General features: G+C 35.9%; 1 long non-coding RNA gene across 1 annotated transcript in view; it reads left to right on the forward strand.

Annotated features, from left to right (window-relative positions):
• LOC103659475 overlaps nucleotides 1-7,040 on the forward strand; it is a 32,838-nt gene extending 25,798 nt beyond the window's left edge. Inside the window, exons 3-4 of the long non-coding RNA XR_567487.1 lie at nucleotides 2,442-2,547; nucleotides 5,646-7,040. This is a non-coding gene — a long non-coding RNA (uncharacterized LOC103659475). The remainder of the gene's footprint in view (nucleotides 1-2,441; nucleotides 2,548-5,645) is intronic.
• The last annotated feature ends 10,316 nt before the right edge of the window (nucleotides 7,041-17,356 follow it).

The raw sequence follows: 17,356 nt of genomic DNA on the forward strand, positions 1-17,356 counted from the left end.
CCAGTTAATGAATGTTAAATTAAGTTGTAACATACTTAGAGACATGGGCAATGTTTATGTGACACTAGTTTACTTTAGAGCACTCCCTACTGACCTTTACAAAAATAATACAATAGCAATTGGAGATGAATATTTACAGTAGGTGGAAATAGTTCTGAGGTGCTAATTCCCAAACTGCCGTTTGTGAAACGTCCTGCTTCTTTGGTCTGTATTTTCTTAGGCTTCTTCAGGCAGAATTGGGCAAGATTGCCAAGTTCAGCAAGACAGTTTCTTCCTTGAGAACAGGCGGTACCTGCAGCCCCGAAAAGGTAGACATCAAGTAGACCAGGTTGCTGAAATAAACTCACTGAATTTGTCACATGATGGTACCTCCATAGAAACTACTAGCTACATTTGAAGAAAGCCTGGAAATAGGCAAACTCTAGGAGAATATATTGTCTGAGTGAAAAACCTGTATTAGTAATACTTGGCACTTTTATATCAAAAATGCTTTTTAAAAAATCCGTCCTATTTGGTGATGACTGTCTCAGCAGCGTGTGTCTCTCTTTTCAGGCCTTATGTATTTGTTAAGTTGTGAGGGAAATATTTTAAATCAAAGCCGTAAAATAAGCATAGTTAGAGAGCTAACATGAGGATTTTTACTTCATTTACATTCATTACATATTATGAGTTTAATTACCTTCCTCAAATAATACCAGTATGAAGGAAAGATGCTGAAGGAGGCGTACTTCTATGATGATTTTATTGATTGTGACTGATGGATGGCATCAACATTTCATAGTGAAGAATCATGGTTTTGTTACATCAGGAAAATTAAATTGGGAGAGTTATTTTCTTTCCCAGTGATAGTGGCAGTTAGAATATTTCACCTGTAATGAGATGTGTGCGTTATGTGCCGTCGTGAACCACGGCTCAGCCATTAAATATATGTAAATGAAGAGAAACACAAGAGAGCCCGGGCATAATAACGTGCAGAACAGAGAAATGGATCCTGGAAAGTGATTAATTTATTTGATGATGCCTCAAGTGAGGAATTTTAGGTCACAAATGAAGTGACAGAATGACAAATTACCATTTTAAAGAATTTACTGGGCATCATTACTGAACAATTGTCAGGTAGTTTATGGTGGCTGAGAAGATGGTATAAATATAGATCTTTTCCTTATCTGAGATGAATTATTAATCACCTTTTTAAAAATCTTTGTGAGTGATGGTTGGCTGTCTGATTGGAAATAATGTGTTCTACAATTTTAACTAAATTCTAATATGATATGTAACAGGAATCTTTACAATTAAAGTCTCAGTGGAGAGTGGTAGGAGGTTTACAGTCAATTGCGGTTTTAATGTGATAGAAGAGGATGAATCCACTCGCATATTTCAATAGATTTCCTTAGGTATATTATCCCTGCTGTGATGTTATTCAAATGTTTACAGTTTATTTTCATTTGAAAAATGACATTCAGATACTTAAATTGTTTTCCTTGGTTTATTAGTTAATGAAAATGAAATTCTAGTAATTACTATAGTTTTGCAGCCTGCCACATTATTTAAAGTGAAGTGACTGCCTTTGTCAGCGGCATTATAAATGTCATCTTCCTGGGTTTTGTTCAATTTTTGTTTGCTTTATCTATGTTATGTCCCTTCTCTGTCTATATGTCACTGTGTCTAATACCAGTACCAACTGGAGTGTGGAAGACAAAGTTACGATTTGAAATAAAGACATTTTCTCAAGTTTTTTGTTTTTTTCTTTGTACATTCTGATAATTAAAGCGGGCAGGAACCTGCTTTCTACCCAGCACTGACCATTCTAAAAATAAAAACAAAACTCTCTCTTACGAGGTACACTGAAAAATCCAGACACATTTTTAAATGTGTGCTTGTGTCAGGTTGCTTAAAACAGTGTTCATAAATCTATTCATGTCTGATCAGCTTCTTAGATCCAATGTATTTGCTATTGCAAAGTGTGGTCTTTTTGATAAGGATTAAAGACAGGGGTTGTTTTTTAAACAGTGTAGGCTAGCTACCTAACAGGGTAGAAATGTCTAGAGAACTATCTTTGACAAGCTTGTTCCTAAAGCAAGCAAATGACTGTCACTATTTTGGTTTTTAGACGGGAAGGCCCTAAAAGACTCATCTTTCACCCAGAAGAAAGCCTGAGATTTTGCTCCTTTTGCGCTATTACGCGCACCTCCTCATTTTAAGCTTGATTCATTCTGAGATTATATGAAAAATTTAAATAAGTATTCCCTGTGTTACCCATGACATCTTACATTGCTGAACTGGCAAGAAATTTAAATTTTGAATGTACATGCTACTTTTGAAACTCGTTTTGCTTTTTACTTCTTCCCCCAGGCCCCCAACATGGGTGGTAGAATTTTACTGAATCTTTCTGTCTTCTTAGGAAAAGGAAAACTAAAAGAATTGTTTGTTTTTCATTTCAGGTGCAGTCTCTACATGGCATGCTGAGTTTAGGGAAATCTGTGAGCTGCTTTCCTTTTCCACAAAAGGGGCTCAGGTTTCCCTGGTGTGCATAATGGCACGTTTCAGGTCAGTCCACTCCGGCGTTTTTCCATTAGAGATGACCCTCACCTTTCATTTTTCTTTTATTCTTGCTTGCCACAGAAAATATAAACATGCAAACAAATGAATGAGGGCATGCCCCTCTAAGGAAAATTCAAATCCTGGATGAGGTGCTAGAGAGAGACTGGGCTTGTTTAACCTAGCACCGTTCCGTGATCAAGAGCGTATCAGAGGGGAGAATAACCGTTGTATGTGAACTCAGCCCTTTTGCCACTCTTTAAAAATCTTTCGTCTCCTGCCAGCTTACGTCAGCTGTCAGAGGGAGTTGCAAAAATGCAATAAAGATGCCTTTGCCTGCGAAGAATTGAGAAAGCGAAAAAGAAGGCTTCAAAGTAAAATAGTGAAGAATAGATTTTAAATGAACTTACAGACATGGGAGAGGAGATGCTTTATGCAGCCATGAGACGAGGATTTTTGTCCTTTTGCATGATTCAAGATGAGGATAGAGGAAGAGGAACATTTGATTAATTGAAATGTCAATGATTGGTCACTGTGTGCCAAGGGTATAGAGAAAAACACAAATATGTTGACTGTGTCCCTAACAAACTTACTCACTGATGAGCAGTTGGGTCCCAAAGAGGTCCAGACATTTCCTATAATTCTATAAGATGAGATTTCTGAGGAGTTTTATCATACCAAAATGATTTAATTACGTTCATTTCTTCTCTTTCGGTCAAGGTTGGTTTATTCCAGAAGCAGCTCTTCTCTGACTGCCTTTTCCACTCCAAATTCTCGAAGCGGCATTCCTCCTTTCCAAGGGAAACCCAACCACATAGCTCCAGACACTTTCTCCTGGCTTCCCATTTCCCCAACATTTTGCTATAAAAATGTTCAAACACATAGAAAGCGAACATCCATGCAGCGGCCGCTACCGAGAGTCTTGCATGGAAATTTACTACACTCAGCTTATCAGACGTCTAACCACCCATCATCAATCCACCTGGTAATTTTTAAATGTATTTCCAAGGAAATTGCAGACATCATTACATTTCCCCTAAATACTTCAGCGTGTCTATCATTAACTAGAACTTAATATTTATTTTTGTATTTTTTTTCTCTTGAACTAAATTTTACACACAACGGAATATATACTTGTTGAGTTTCAATAAATGCATGTGCTTGTGTAACCCAAACCTCTATCAAGATATAAGACATTACGATCACCCCAGAATATTTCCTCATCCCGTTCCCATCAATGTCCTACCTACCAGCAAACTGCTGTTCTGATTTTTTTTACAACAAAAATTAGTTTTGCCTGTTTTAGAACTTCCTATAAAATAGAATTATACAAGGGCGCCTGGCTGGCTCAGTCAATTAAGCATCTGCCTTCCGCTCGGGTCGTGATCTCAGGGTCCTGGGATCGAGTCTTGCATCAGGCTCCCTGCTCAGTGGGGAGCCTGCTTCTCCCTCTGCCTGCTTGTGGTTGTGCTCTCTGTCTCTCTCTCTCTGACAAATAAATAAAAAATCTAAAAAAAAAATGGAATCATACAATAGGTACTACTTTGTGTCTGGCTGCTTTCACTATAGAAATTTTTTTGAGATTCACCCATGTTTTACATGTATCAGGAGTCTTCTTTTTATGACTGAGTAGTGTTATATTCTCTGTTTAGCCACACTCCTATTAATAGACATTTTTTTATTTCTGAAGTTTTGTGGTATTATGTTTTTTATTTTTTTATTGGGTCATTATGAATAAAGCTACTATCAGCATTCTTTTTTTGGACATGGATTTTTGCTTCTTTTGGATAAATATCTATAGGTGGAATTGCTGGCTCATAAAGTGAACAGTTTTTTTTTTTTAATTACAAAATCATTGTGCCAGTGTATATTCCATCCACACTAAATAAAAATTTTGGTTGTTTTACCTCCTCGAAAACATCTGATGTCATCAGTCTTTTTATTTGAGGCCACCTTGCATTTTTACTTTTTTGTTTTCCCTTCATCTTTTCTCTATCTTCAGTCATTGTCTTTCTTCAAGATGAGGATGATGATTTCTTTAATCAGCCTTCAAAAACCCTTTGGTATTCTCCCTATAAAAAACAAAGAAAATAAAAAAAAATTTTTTGACCAAAAATCTCCCACCAGTTACCAAATTATTTCTCCAGTCTCTTTAACAACTAAGCTTCTCCACTTTATCAATTAACCTACCTCCACTTTATCACTTGAAACTTCTTGACTTCTAGATGTGGGGGCTGTTCTTTAGCCTTTGGTCCTAGACCTACCAATGTTCTGGTTATTCATGTTAGCTTCTCCTTAGGAATCGTGTTGATTTCTGTATTCAAACCAATCCCTATGCCAACAATTCTCAAACTTATATTTCTTGCCTGAACTTTCCTTTGCGTTTCATCTGCCTACTTGACATTTTCACATTTCTATGATTCTGATAACTCAAAGTCACCATATCTGATTTTGATCTTGTGCTCCTCTAATTATGCTGTTCCTCCAGGATTCTCAATCTTTGCCAGGCTTTTACATTTCTTCTTTCTGAGAGAAAAGGAAATCTAAAAATTTTCAGATCCAGTTGAACAAACTAAGACATATACTTCAGAGAAAAATTAAAATAATCTAAAAGAAATACCTAAAGTATCTCGTGTCCAGAAACAAGTTAGGCAATCATTAGAATGAATGAAATATCTATTTACAAAAAAATCTATTTACCAATATGTAGTGGATTTAGCTAAACTCATTCACAGTGGAAAATTTACAGCCTTAAGATATTTATATCATAAAAAAAGAAAGGTAAACATGAATGAGTTAAATAATTTAATTCAGATAATAGAAAAGGGACAAAAGAAAAATCTCGAATAAATGAATGATACAAGGAATGGTGACCATAAAAGAAAAAAAAATTGAATTGCTTTAAGAAATAAAACAAGTGGCCTGATCAAAAACTGATTTTAGGAGAAGGATCTTAACACTATCTAAATCACATTTTCTGAGAAACTTAAAGTCTCTAGACTCATTTTGAATATGGAGCAATGTTATAGGGTAGAGCTCTCATCTGATAGAACTGATATCTTTTTAAGAAGAGCAAGAGACACCAGAGATCTCTCTTTTTTACACAGAGAAGAGGTCATGTGAGCACACAACAAGATGGCAGTCACCTACAAGCCAAGAAAAGAGGCCTCGGCATCTTGCCAGCACCTTCATGTTGGACTTCCTAGCATGAAGATTCACTGTGAGAAATAAAATGCTGTTGTGTAAACCAGCCAGCCAGCCGTAAATTTTGTAATGGCAGCCCAAGCAACTAGTACAAAGAGGAAAAAGAGGTATTTTAGCTGTTCCTGAGTGAGGGAAGATGATTTGGATATAAAACAATTTAACTGCAGAGGAGAAGGAAAATATGAGAAAACGCACTATGATTTTTCTGCTTTAATATCTCCATCTAAGAAATAATTGACAAGAGCCCTCTGAAATGTCTCTGAAACAGGTAAGTCACAGTAACATGTGAGGGTCCGTCGGTACTCGATAACTGCCCACAACCGCACCAGGTGGTTACAAAATCTTTAGAAGATTTTAGATGGTGTGACTGGGAGAATCAGCTAAGCATTAGTAACTGAGTTCCAGGATATCAAGAGATTTTAAGTGGGGAAAAAAAGAAAAGAGAAGAAAAGGAAAAAATGAAAGAAAAAAAGAAAAAGAAAAGAAGAGGTTTTAAATGGGAAATTAAATTTCTACATAAAATCCAATAAACAGGGAGAACTACTCTGTCTAAATCCTAATCCTGAAAATCTGGTACTTTATACGGCAAAAAAGACTTTGCAGATATGATTAAAGTTGAAGACCTTGAGATAGGGAGACCATCCTGGATTACCTTGGGTGAGTCCAACTAATCAGATGAGTCCCTTAAAATAGAGAAACTTTCTTAACTGTAGTCAGAGAAAAAGATGTGATGACAGTTCTTTAGAGACTCAGGAAGGGGACCATAAACCAAGGAATGGGTGGCCTCTAGAAGTGAAGAAAACTCATTCTTCCCTTGATTCTCCAGAAAAAAAATGTGAGTCCTGCTGACATCTTGATTTTAGTGCAACCCATCTCAGAGTTCTGAATTACAAAACTGTGAGATAATACATTTTTGTTGTTTAAGCCAGCAAGTTTGTGGTGGTTTTTTACGGCAGTAACAGAAAACACATACAAATTTTGTTCTACACATTTGGACCAGAGCATATTAAATAAAGACCCATGAAAGCAGTGTCAACACGCCAAAACTTGCCACAGCACACAAAGAAAATATTTGTCCGACCATACTTCTAATATAAGGATGCTGGATACTAAAATACCTCTTAGTTTACGTAATTTCACGGTAAGTGCAAGAATGGAAGTGTGTGTGCTTTGTATATATGCATATTCAGACAAATGCATACACAGTGATGAAGTGGGTTAAAGGAGTTAATATTAGAAAATATTATCAGTCATTTCATTGCATCTCATAATAACAAACACGTTCAGCACTTTCTTTCTTTTTTTTTTTTTTAAGATTTTATTTATTTATTTGACAGAGACAGCCAGTGAGAGAGGGAACACAAGCAGGGGGAGTGGGAGAGGAAGAAGCAGGCTCATAGCGGAGGAGCCTGATGTGGGGCTCGACCCCATAACGCCGGGATCACGCCCTGAGCCGAAGGCAGACGCTTAACCGCTGTGCCACCCAGGCGCCCCTCAACGTTCAGCACTTTCTATGTGACAGGCGTGGTTTTAAGTGCTTTACGTTTATTAAGAATTTTAATCCTCACCACAATCCTGTGAGGTAAGTAGTTTATTTTTTATCCCATTTTGCAGGTACGCAAACTAAGACAAAAAGAAGTTCAGCTAAGTGGCTAGGGTCACGCAAGTCGGCAAGAGGAGGAGCGGAACTTAAAACTTGAGTGTTGTAGCTCCAGGCAAGCTGCTCTTAAATTGTCCCCTGGAGAAGCTGAAGCATCAGTAGATGTTGGTGTTAAATGTATGTGGTGAAATACAGATCAAACGAGAGAGGCTTTAATCAATGAAAATCAGCTCATACATGACTGGGTATTGCTAATTAACACGTAAATAATATATTTTTTAAACACTAGTGTTATGTTAATAATAAGGTAATAGTGGCATTCCCATTAAAATCATAAACCAAGTGAGGAGAACTACTCTCCTATTAACTTAACCTTCTTACACATTGTTTGCTTATTGCTCTCAGGCACAGTGAATTTAAAATAAAAGGTGAAAATATGATTTTATACCTCTTGAATTTCAGATTTCTAAAAGGAAACTCAGCAGGTTAATGAGAATATTAAAAAAGTGGTTGAATAAAAATAAGTTTAAAATGTCAATATATTAGTTTCTATGCTACATATACTGAGGATAGAAAAACAAAAAAAATCTCACATTTATTTTATTAGAATGGTCCGACTGTTTACTAAAATGTAGACAATGAAGAAAATGCATGCTAATTTTGCTTATGAACTACATACAAAATCTTAAAGAGAACACTAGCTTTTTTACTATAACATGTTAGTTTTAATAATCCAAAATGACCAAATATGTTCATTTTAGGAACATGAGGAATTTTATATTAGAAAATCTATTAATGTGACACAACAATTAATTACTTAGAGGAGATAAACCACATTGTCTTCTCTAGAAATGCCGAAGTGGCATTTTGGATTTATTTAGCATACACTCTTGAATTTTTTTTTTTTTTAAGATTTTATTTATTTATTTGACACAGAGAGAGACAGTCAGCAAGACAGGGAACACAGGCAGGAGGAGCGGGAGAGGAAGAAGCAGGCTCCCGGCGGAGGAGCCTGATGTGGGGCTCGATCCCAGAACGCCGGGATCACGCCCTGAGCCAAAGCCAGACGCTTAATGACAGCCACGCAGGTGCCCCTTGAATTTTTCAAAATATCATTTTATCCCAGAAACGCCTTCCTTCCCAAAATCATATGCTAAACTTTCTGGTTTGTCTTTTATTTGGGTGACTTCATTTTCTTACTATGTTCACCTTCTAGTATTGTTGGATGAAAGAGAGTTATAATAATTTAAACAGCTTGATACTAGTGTAAGATTAGTACAATATTGATATTATATATTAATATTTTATATAAGATAAGGAGAATTTAAAATCGGTGAGAAAGAGAGGTCTTTTCTAGTAAACATTATTGGAACAGTTGACATAGCAATTTGGAAAATGCTTGAGTTATTGTCTTATCAAACATTTTATCCAAATAAGTCCTAGGTATATTAAAGATATATTAATAAAACAAAATTTGAATCATAGTATCTGTAAGAAGAAACTTTAGGCATCATTAGGAGGATAAAATGTCTTATACAGAAGGGTAAACAACCTTTTTAAATATACAAGAAGGTGTGCAAACATAAGTAAAAAACATTAGTAGCTTTGATGATGTGAACATAAAAAAGAGAGTGTATGGCCATACCTAAATTAGAAGAACAGTGATAATGCTGGGAGACATTGCAGAATATTTGATACATAAATTATTAACAATCTTAATATTGGAAAAGTTTCCACACCATCACCAATAGGAGTAAAAGGTTTTCTGTGTGTAAGTAATTCATAAAAATGGAATACAGAGATACAAGTTGTCGATAAATGTGCAAACAGGATTTAAAGGAATGTACCTCCAACTCACATTGGGATATGTTTTTTTCACCTCGAGTTAACTAAGTTTAAGAAAAAAAAGAGAAAATCTTCTCCTACCTAGTAAGGTTTGAGTAAGTGCGGAGGCAAACTCATGTGCCCCAGAGGGAGTATAACATAATGCCACATTACTAGCCAGAGGAAAATTTGGAAGCATAAACTAAAGGATCTTTAAAATATCCCTTATCTCACTGATCAATTTTAATTAAGGAAAAAAATTGCAACATGTTATAGTAATTTCAATTTTAGAAATGATCAAGATACAAGACTGCGTCCAGTTATGAAAATGCTCACCAAGGCATAATTTATAATAGTTAAAATTATATTTCTATGGTCAAACAATATGATATCAGTTAAATACACTGTGGAAAGTCTACAAAAGGATATTATGAAATAATTAAATGTAGTCTTCTACAAGAAGCTTTAAAGTCTTGGGAAATTTTAGCAATAGGTTTCTACAACAACAACAAAACCCCCGTTGAATTTACCCCACAGTTATTAAGATCAGGAAGATATGCAGATGTTGTACATACATCCACACGAACCCCAGCACAGAACAGTCCCCCTTCCATTGTCACCGGGTGAGATTTCTACCTGATCTTCTCTTCCTAACTACATGGCTCAGCTCTCCCTCTCTTTTTCTTCTCTTTCAGGTGAAAATCCCCTTCCCTTTTTCCTTCCATCCATGTCCACACTTTCTTCTTAGCATCTCTCTCTCCCTGTTTCTCTCTCTGCTCTCTCTCCCTTTCTCAAACTTTTGAGAACTTTTGTACAAATGACAAATTCCTCTAATTCTTCAATGCAGATCATTTCAGTCCTGCTTTATTTTCTACTCTCTTCTTCAAGAACTTTGTCTTTTATACCTATCCCATATTCCAGCAAATCTTCTCCCACAAAGTGACAACTTTTTGGTATAAACTATACACTTTCCTAAATTTGAAAGACACATGCAGTGTGGGTTTTTTTGGGGGAAAACATTTAACAGAACATTTTTCTTATTGCTTCTACATAGAAAACTATGCTACAGCAAAAATCACAAATGCAAGGAGATATCTATCTATAAAGAGGTTCATCAGTGTTTCCTTATATAATGTTGTTTATAATATATTTCTAAAGATGAAGTAATCTTAATGTATTTCACTTAATTAATAGGTATATTTTACACCTTGCCATGCTTACATTATATACTATTATGTTATGTACAATTGTATATAATAATATATCAGCATAGTGTAAATAAATCCATATTACTAGTGTATATAATATATAACAATGACATATTAGTAGTATATATAACATTACATTAGTAGAATACATAACGGTAGTATATATAACATATATATACATATATACATGGCATGAGTTAATTCAAGCAGATCAATCAATTATTCTGAAATGGGCCTGGGAGTTTCTAAAACTTCTAATATTTAATATGATAATTATTTTCAGTTAAGTTTGAAAAATATTAAATTAGTTTAACAAGATTAACTTACATCTAGTATATAAATAGAGATGAGCTGTTCTGAGAGAAGTAGTTTCCAAATTTGAAGGAAAGGTGAAGTAGGTAATTTTAAATCACATGAGATAGGACAGAGAAGTCGGGAAGTGATATAGGGCAACGTGATCACATTAGGTTTTTGAGAACAAAAAGAAAATAATACTTTGAGATGGAAGTGGTGCAAAAGAGATAAATGAAAAAAGGTTTTCACATTTTAAATTTTTCTTAGAAGGTACCTTTTATTCCCCTCTTATCCTCTCCTGTCTATAATATCCAGATCTCAAATTAGTACTACAAGATTTATAAATTAGTCCCATCTTAGTTGAAATCATCTACTGTGGGACATCCTGGTCTTATCTACAATTATCAATTTACTCTGTGTGAAGTACATTCTAAAGTTTGAAAAGTTCTCTTATCAACATTGGAAGCACAGTCAAGTTTAAGTTGATACCCCTTTACCACTTTACCACTTTATTTCAACTATACTTCTCCCCTCTAAAAATGTGGGAATATAGGCACATGACCAGCTTTTTAGCACTCAACAAATATTTACCATCTTAATCACAAGTGTCATCAACTGACATGCTGTGTAACAGTATTTGCCTGTCATTTCTCTGATAGGCAGTGAAGTTATCTGAGTTGAATGTCCCTTTAAATTTTACATTTCCTCAAGGGATGCAAGAGCCAATTGTAAGGCATTGTAAGGCAAAATGACTAAATCACTAAGAGTGTAACAGAATGTCATAAAACCAGTGAATATTTTCAAATTTGGACTTCCCACATAAAAGCAGAGTAAGCTCAAAACCTGAGTGTCTTAGGACCTGACAACAATTTGTTAAATGAGCTTAATCCTTCTCTGAAAGAAATGTAAAGCTGTGCTCAATTTAGATTTCTCTGTGTTCCTATACTGAGCAAGACAACAATCATGTTTTGAACTATTGTTTTTTTATCAGTGTTTGTTCTAGCTTACATTACATAAGTGTCCCTATAACTTGAAGCAAGCAGTATAATTCCTTGTATTTTATCCTAAGGCTCTAGGCAAATAGGCAAATGTCATTTTGCAAATGTTTTTTGCAACAATAAATTATAATAAAAACAAGAATATCATAAATATATAGTAGTTTACCTTCTCCACTAGTTTACTAGAAACTGCATGTGTATTTAATTTAATTTAGTTTAATTCATTTTAATTTAATTCAGTATGAAATAATTCTGCACACTTATTTATTGGTTCCCCCAAATAGTAGGCAATTAATTATAACAGTGATGATTCCAGCTCTAGGTCTTGGCTAATGTTTTAGCTGTGACATTAGATCCCACTTCGACACTTAGTAACCCCCTGTGTGCTAATTGCTCTTTTACTATTAACCTACGAATAAAACTAGTATCAACTCTTCGTATTTGCTTAACATTAGGTGCCATTTAAATAATTTTAAAAGGAGAGTCATGGTGAGTTTGATCAAAAACTTTTTTATGACTTCCACCTAGAAAATTTTCTTCTTAAATCTGTATTTGTAGAGAATGATTGACTTTTGTCATTAGTTGTCAGCACAATGCCCCTCTTTCTTATATATTTTAGACTTCTTTTGAACAAGAATTCTATAAAGGAGATATATTTTCTTTGGGGCTCATTCATGAGAGTGGTAAGAATGGTCTTCATCGTGTTTTAATTTTCTATAAATGTCCTTTGTATTGTTCACTTCTGCTTTTCATTTGTTTTGCTCAATTCACTTCTATCTTTTATGTTATTGAAAACCGTATCAATTAGTTTGGAATCATTAAACCACTAAGCTACTTTCAATAGCTTCATGGTCCTTATTTCTGTGATAATAATTGCCTTTGCATCACATTTTTTCCTCCTTAGACTTCTTGTTTTGACACCATGTTATTTGCCCTTTTAGTTGTTTTTTTCTTAACCTTCTTCCCCCCGAAATTCTTCGGTTTATTTGTATTTTCTCAATTTAGTCTTCTTAATTTGTTTATTCTCATTCCTTGACCTACCACTTCCTTCCATTCATTTTTTTGATAATCAAAGTTAGTAAATATTGCTTGATTTTGTGGTGAAATACATTGTCTTCTCATCATAGAATTCTTGTATCTCCTCTTTAATAGTCACAAATTCTGCTCCCAAATCTCAATCTCTCTCTCTCTGTCTATCTCTCTCTCTCTCTCTGTCACACACACACACCCATGCTTTTCATTAGGAGTTATGAACTTTATTCTGTAAAGTCAACTGATTTAAACATTTTCCATCATCTGTCGTCTTGAAAGAGAGACATTGCCTGTCTATTGTGGAATGTTTCTATTTTTTGCTCAATCACACTGATGCAGACACAGGCTGTATTATTACTTCAATTTGTCATATTAAGAATATGATGATTCAGCAATTTATTTCTGGGGGCATAATTTGCTTATAACAGAGCTGAAGTGAGAATCTAATTTTAACCATTCTTAACTCAGTGACTACTGCCCTCTGCTTTTTTTTTTTTTTTTTTACAAATACAGTAATTTTGAATTTGCTGTGGCATATTGAACAACTATGCAACTTCTCTGGTTTAGTTTCTCTATCTATAAAACAGGTGGAATTACATTCCTTTATCCACAATAAATACAGTGCCATTTTACTTTTTTTTTATTGGCATTTGTACCAATTTATACTGGGTTGGTTACTTGAAAGGACTCAAAAGACTCCACAGGGTGTACTCATGAGAGACTGTAAGAAAGGGAAAGTGTATAGCGCACCAGGGGAAAGAAAGAGCAGAAGATCTGGAGAAGATCTGGAAACTTCTAGGCATAGCTCTTTGGGCTCCATCTCGGCCACACAGGGCAGGCTTCCCATTTGGATCAGGAAACACCAAGATCTGTGCAAAGTAGCTCAGTTTCAAGGGAGCCCAAACACACAACTGCAGAGGGGACTTTCTGTCCTAATGATGTCACAGCTAAAACCAGGCTGGATAACCTTTTATTTATTTATTTATTTATTTATTTATTTATTTATTTATTTATTTATTTATTTATTTGACAGAGAGAGAGACAGCCAGCGAGAGAGGAAACACAGGCAGGGGGAGTGGGAGAGGAAGAAGCAGGCTCCAGGCGGAGGAGCCCGATGTGGGGCTCGATCCCAGAATGCTGGGATCACGCCCTGAGCCAGAGGCAGCCACTTAACGACTGAACCACCCAGGCACCCCTGGATAACCTTTTAAACCAAGTACAAAATATCCATGTACTGTATGGTGACTAACATAATAAAAAATATTATTATAATAAATAAATAAATAAATAAATAAATAAATAAATAAATAAATAAAAAATATCCATGTATATATCCAAACTGTAGGTTTGGTTCCCAGTCCCACCCATTATGCAACTCCATCCTCTGACTCCTGGAACCAGGATGCCCAGCTGCCTCCTTCCCAGGGCTGCTGTAAGGATGGAATGAGACAATTTATGTTCATGCTTTTGAAAACCCTAACTTAAGGTCTTATTTTCTTTTTGGAGGTGAGAGGGATCACACTGAATTTAGGCTATTAAGCAACAGAGAAGAGAACAATAGTATCTCTTGGGCTGGGCTTGCAGTCCATCTCTAGATGTGCTGCTTCAAACAAACAAAAATGAATCCAAAGGTGTGAGAAAGTATAGCTCCAAACTGGAAACATGCTTTTCAAGAGCTGAATTTTTTTAGCTCTTAAATGTGCAGGCTTGGGATCCTGCAGAGGGAAATTTTCCAGGGGGGTAGAGAGACACTTTCCCACTTAGGGCCTAGATACCATATGTCTAAATATTTAAAAGTTACATATCAAAGTAACAAGCTGTGAAATAAAATATGACTTAAACTCCTCCCTGAACAAGGTACCTACAAAATGACTTGAATTTCTAGGTCATTTAGAACTCCGACTCGTGTAAACAACATGTCCCTTGCCGGGGGTCTGTGTTTCTCTTTCTAGCAGAGACTCCAACATCTTGCACAATGATGAGCCTGGCATGCATGTGTGTGTAGACCCTCCGAGCCTGGAAATCCCAGCTCCAGCTACTTAGCCTAAGCCTGCAAGTAGCCACCCTTTGTGCACGTGGCAGACCTGGTGTCCCACGCTAGGAAATTCACCCTCGGCAAATGAAACCTGGCGGAGGGGCTCACACTGCTCCTGTTTTGGTTGCCTTAGATGGGGTGGTGGGAGAAGTTTTCAACATTCACATTTATCATAGTCCTTAATCGGTTTTGTCTCCTCTCTGACATTATACTTTGTCACTGACACCTTTATGTCTGCTCTTAGAGTCAATGCTTTCTCTTTATATTTTTTTTCATTGTTCGGTTTTTATTTTACTATTGTCTCCTGCTCTTTTTCTCTTATGTTTTAAAACTGTTGTTTTTTTTCCTCTGGTGGTTTAGAGAATATTAGAAAGTTTAAGGCCATGTTATTATCAGCAACGTTTTCCTTCAAATAAGACAAGACCTTCTTCTCCAACTTGCCTGTCATCCATACATTCTTTGAATTTTTTGACTTTGTTAATAAATATTTTCCATTTTGTGCCTTTTCTATTTAAGAATTTTTTTGAAAGGAAAAATACACAATCATAACAGTAATAAGTATTTTATCTTAATTATAAATTTTATTAGTGTGCGTTCATCAATTTTACTTGTATTCCTTGCCTTCAATGTTTGACATTCTTTTTTATTTTGTTGACATCCCTGGTGCAAGTACTCTATTCAGGAATGGTTTCTAGGTCTATGTGGATGGTATAATTTCTGGGTTTGCATATCTGAAAAGTTTACATCATATTTAAAGATAGTCCTGTTGAGTATAAAAATATGGTTTAAAAAATTTCCCCAGAATTTCATGGTTATTATTCTATTGATCTTTGAGAAGAAAATCTTGAATTTTAGAAGATAAGGCAACCAAAGAGAAAAGAGCGAATGCAAGCTAATGTAAAGAAATCGTGCAAGGACTAAGACGTTCCCGCGAATGGGAGCAAAAAGGGGTCGACTGAACACGTATAGGGAATAGCCATGAAACGTACAACGTAGCATCTTCTGAGAGGAGGGAGACAAAGAGAATAAAGAGAGCCAAAGAGAAGTTTAAAAGGAAAGCCATGGGGGGCTCCTGGGGGGCTCAGTCATTGCGCGTCTGCCTTCGGCTCAGGCCATGATCCCAGCATTCTGGGATCGAGCCCCATATCAGGCTCCTACGCTGGGAGCCTGCTTCTTCCTCTCCCACTCCCCCTGCTTGTGTTCCCTCTCTCGCTAGCTGTCTCTATCTCTGTCAAATAAATAAATAAAATCTTAAAAAAATAATAAAATAAAATAAAAGGAAAGCCAAGGAAAATAAAAGAAGATCACATTGGGAAATGTATCATCTTTTGAGCTCTTGGCTGGTGATACAGATTTGGCAATAATGGTATTTAGAATCTAAATTTCAGATGATAATTGAAGCTATGGATATGAAGGAAGGTTTAGGGGATGATTCACTCCTCCAACTTTTCTTCTTGTATAAATACTTCTGAAATAAAAAAAAAAATGTAAGGGGCGCCTGGGTGGTGCAGTCGTTAAGCCTCTGCCTTCGGCTCAGGGCGTGATCCTGGAGTCCTGGGATCGAGCCCCACATCGGTCTCCTCCTCTGGGAGCCTGCTTCTTCCTCTCCCACTCCCCCTGCTTGTGTTCCCTCTCTCACTGGCCGTCTCTCTGTCAAATAAATAAATAAAATCTTTAAAAAAATGTAAAAACAATACTTACATTTTGCCATTTCATTGGCTCAATTTGCCAAGTAAACTAATGAGAAGAGAAGGCAAATATGAGAGGAGAGCACTATAAAAGTATCCTTACTTACATATAAATTTTTTAGAACATTTAAAAGATAACCATTGCATATTTCAAGGTTTACATAGTTTCTGAATGTCCTAATAGGTAAGATGTCTTGTTGCCAAAAATAAGTTGCTCTGTCTTTGAAAATTCATTAAAATTGTCTCAATTTTAGTACAGTTTGGGGAAAGCAATACCATCTTGAATTCCCTAAACTGATTGCTCTCTGGATTATTTTGTGGTGTGGTCATATTCTGAGAGCAGGAAAGAGAGAACTGGGAAAATCTGACCCCAGTTTTCTCCCTTTTCAAAGTTTGTACGGTGCATAGGGACTTCAGAACTCTCAGAGAGGATGAACAGATGAACAAAGCTTGCAGACAGACTATCAAGAACCATTTTATAAAATCACGTCTTCGAAGATACTCAGGAACAGAAGCTGTGCACATTTCTGTAGTTGTACAACACCTGTAACTTTGCATCAAACTTTTGGTGTCTGTTTCTGGATTACCACATGCCATTATCATGTGGACTGTGAGTTGTAGAAATGTTTAGGAAAGGTCTAGAGCCAGAATATTCTGTTGATGTGACTCACAAGTTATGTAACCTCTATGAAATTCAGCTGCCTCATCTGTACCAAGAGCTTATAGGTCCCCAGCTCAGACCTTAACACATAGTGTGCACATAGCAAGAGTTAGCCTTCCTCTCTGACGTAGGCACCAGCCGTGAACACAAGACAGTTAGCTCTAATCTCAGGGGCAGCTATTGTCTTTGATATGACCCAAGATAGGGGGTGAGAAGAAGGAAAAAGTAAAATGAATTGAAATAAACAAATGGAATAAACATACATATCTTCCTC

This window comes from Ursus maritimus, unplaced genomic scaffold (assembly GCF_017311325.1).
Source record: "Ursus maritimus isolate PB19 unplaced genomic scaffold, ASM1731132v1 scaffold_1, whole genome shotgun sequence".
Classification (NCBI taxonomy): domain Eukaryota; kingdom Metazoa; phylum Chordata; class Mammalia; order Carnivora; family Ursidae; genus Ursus; species Ursus maritimus.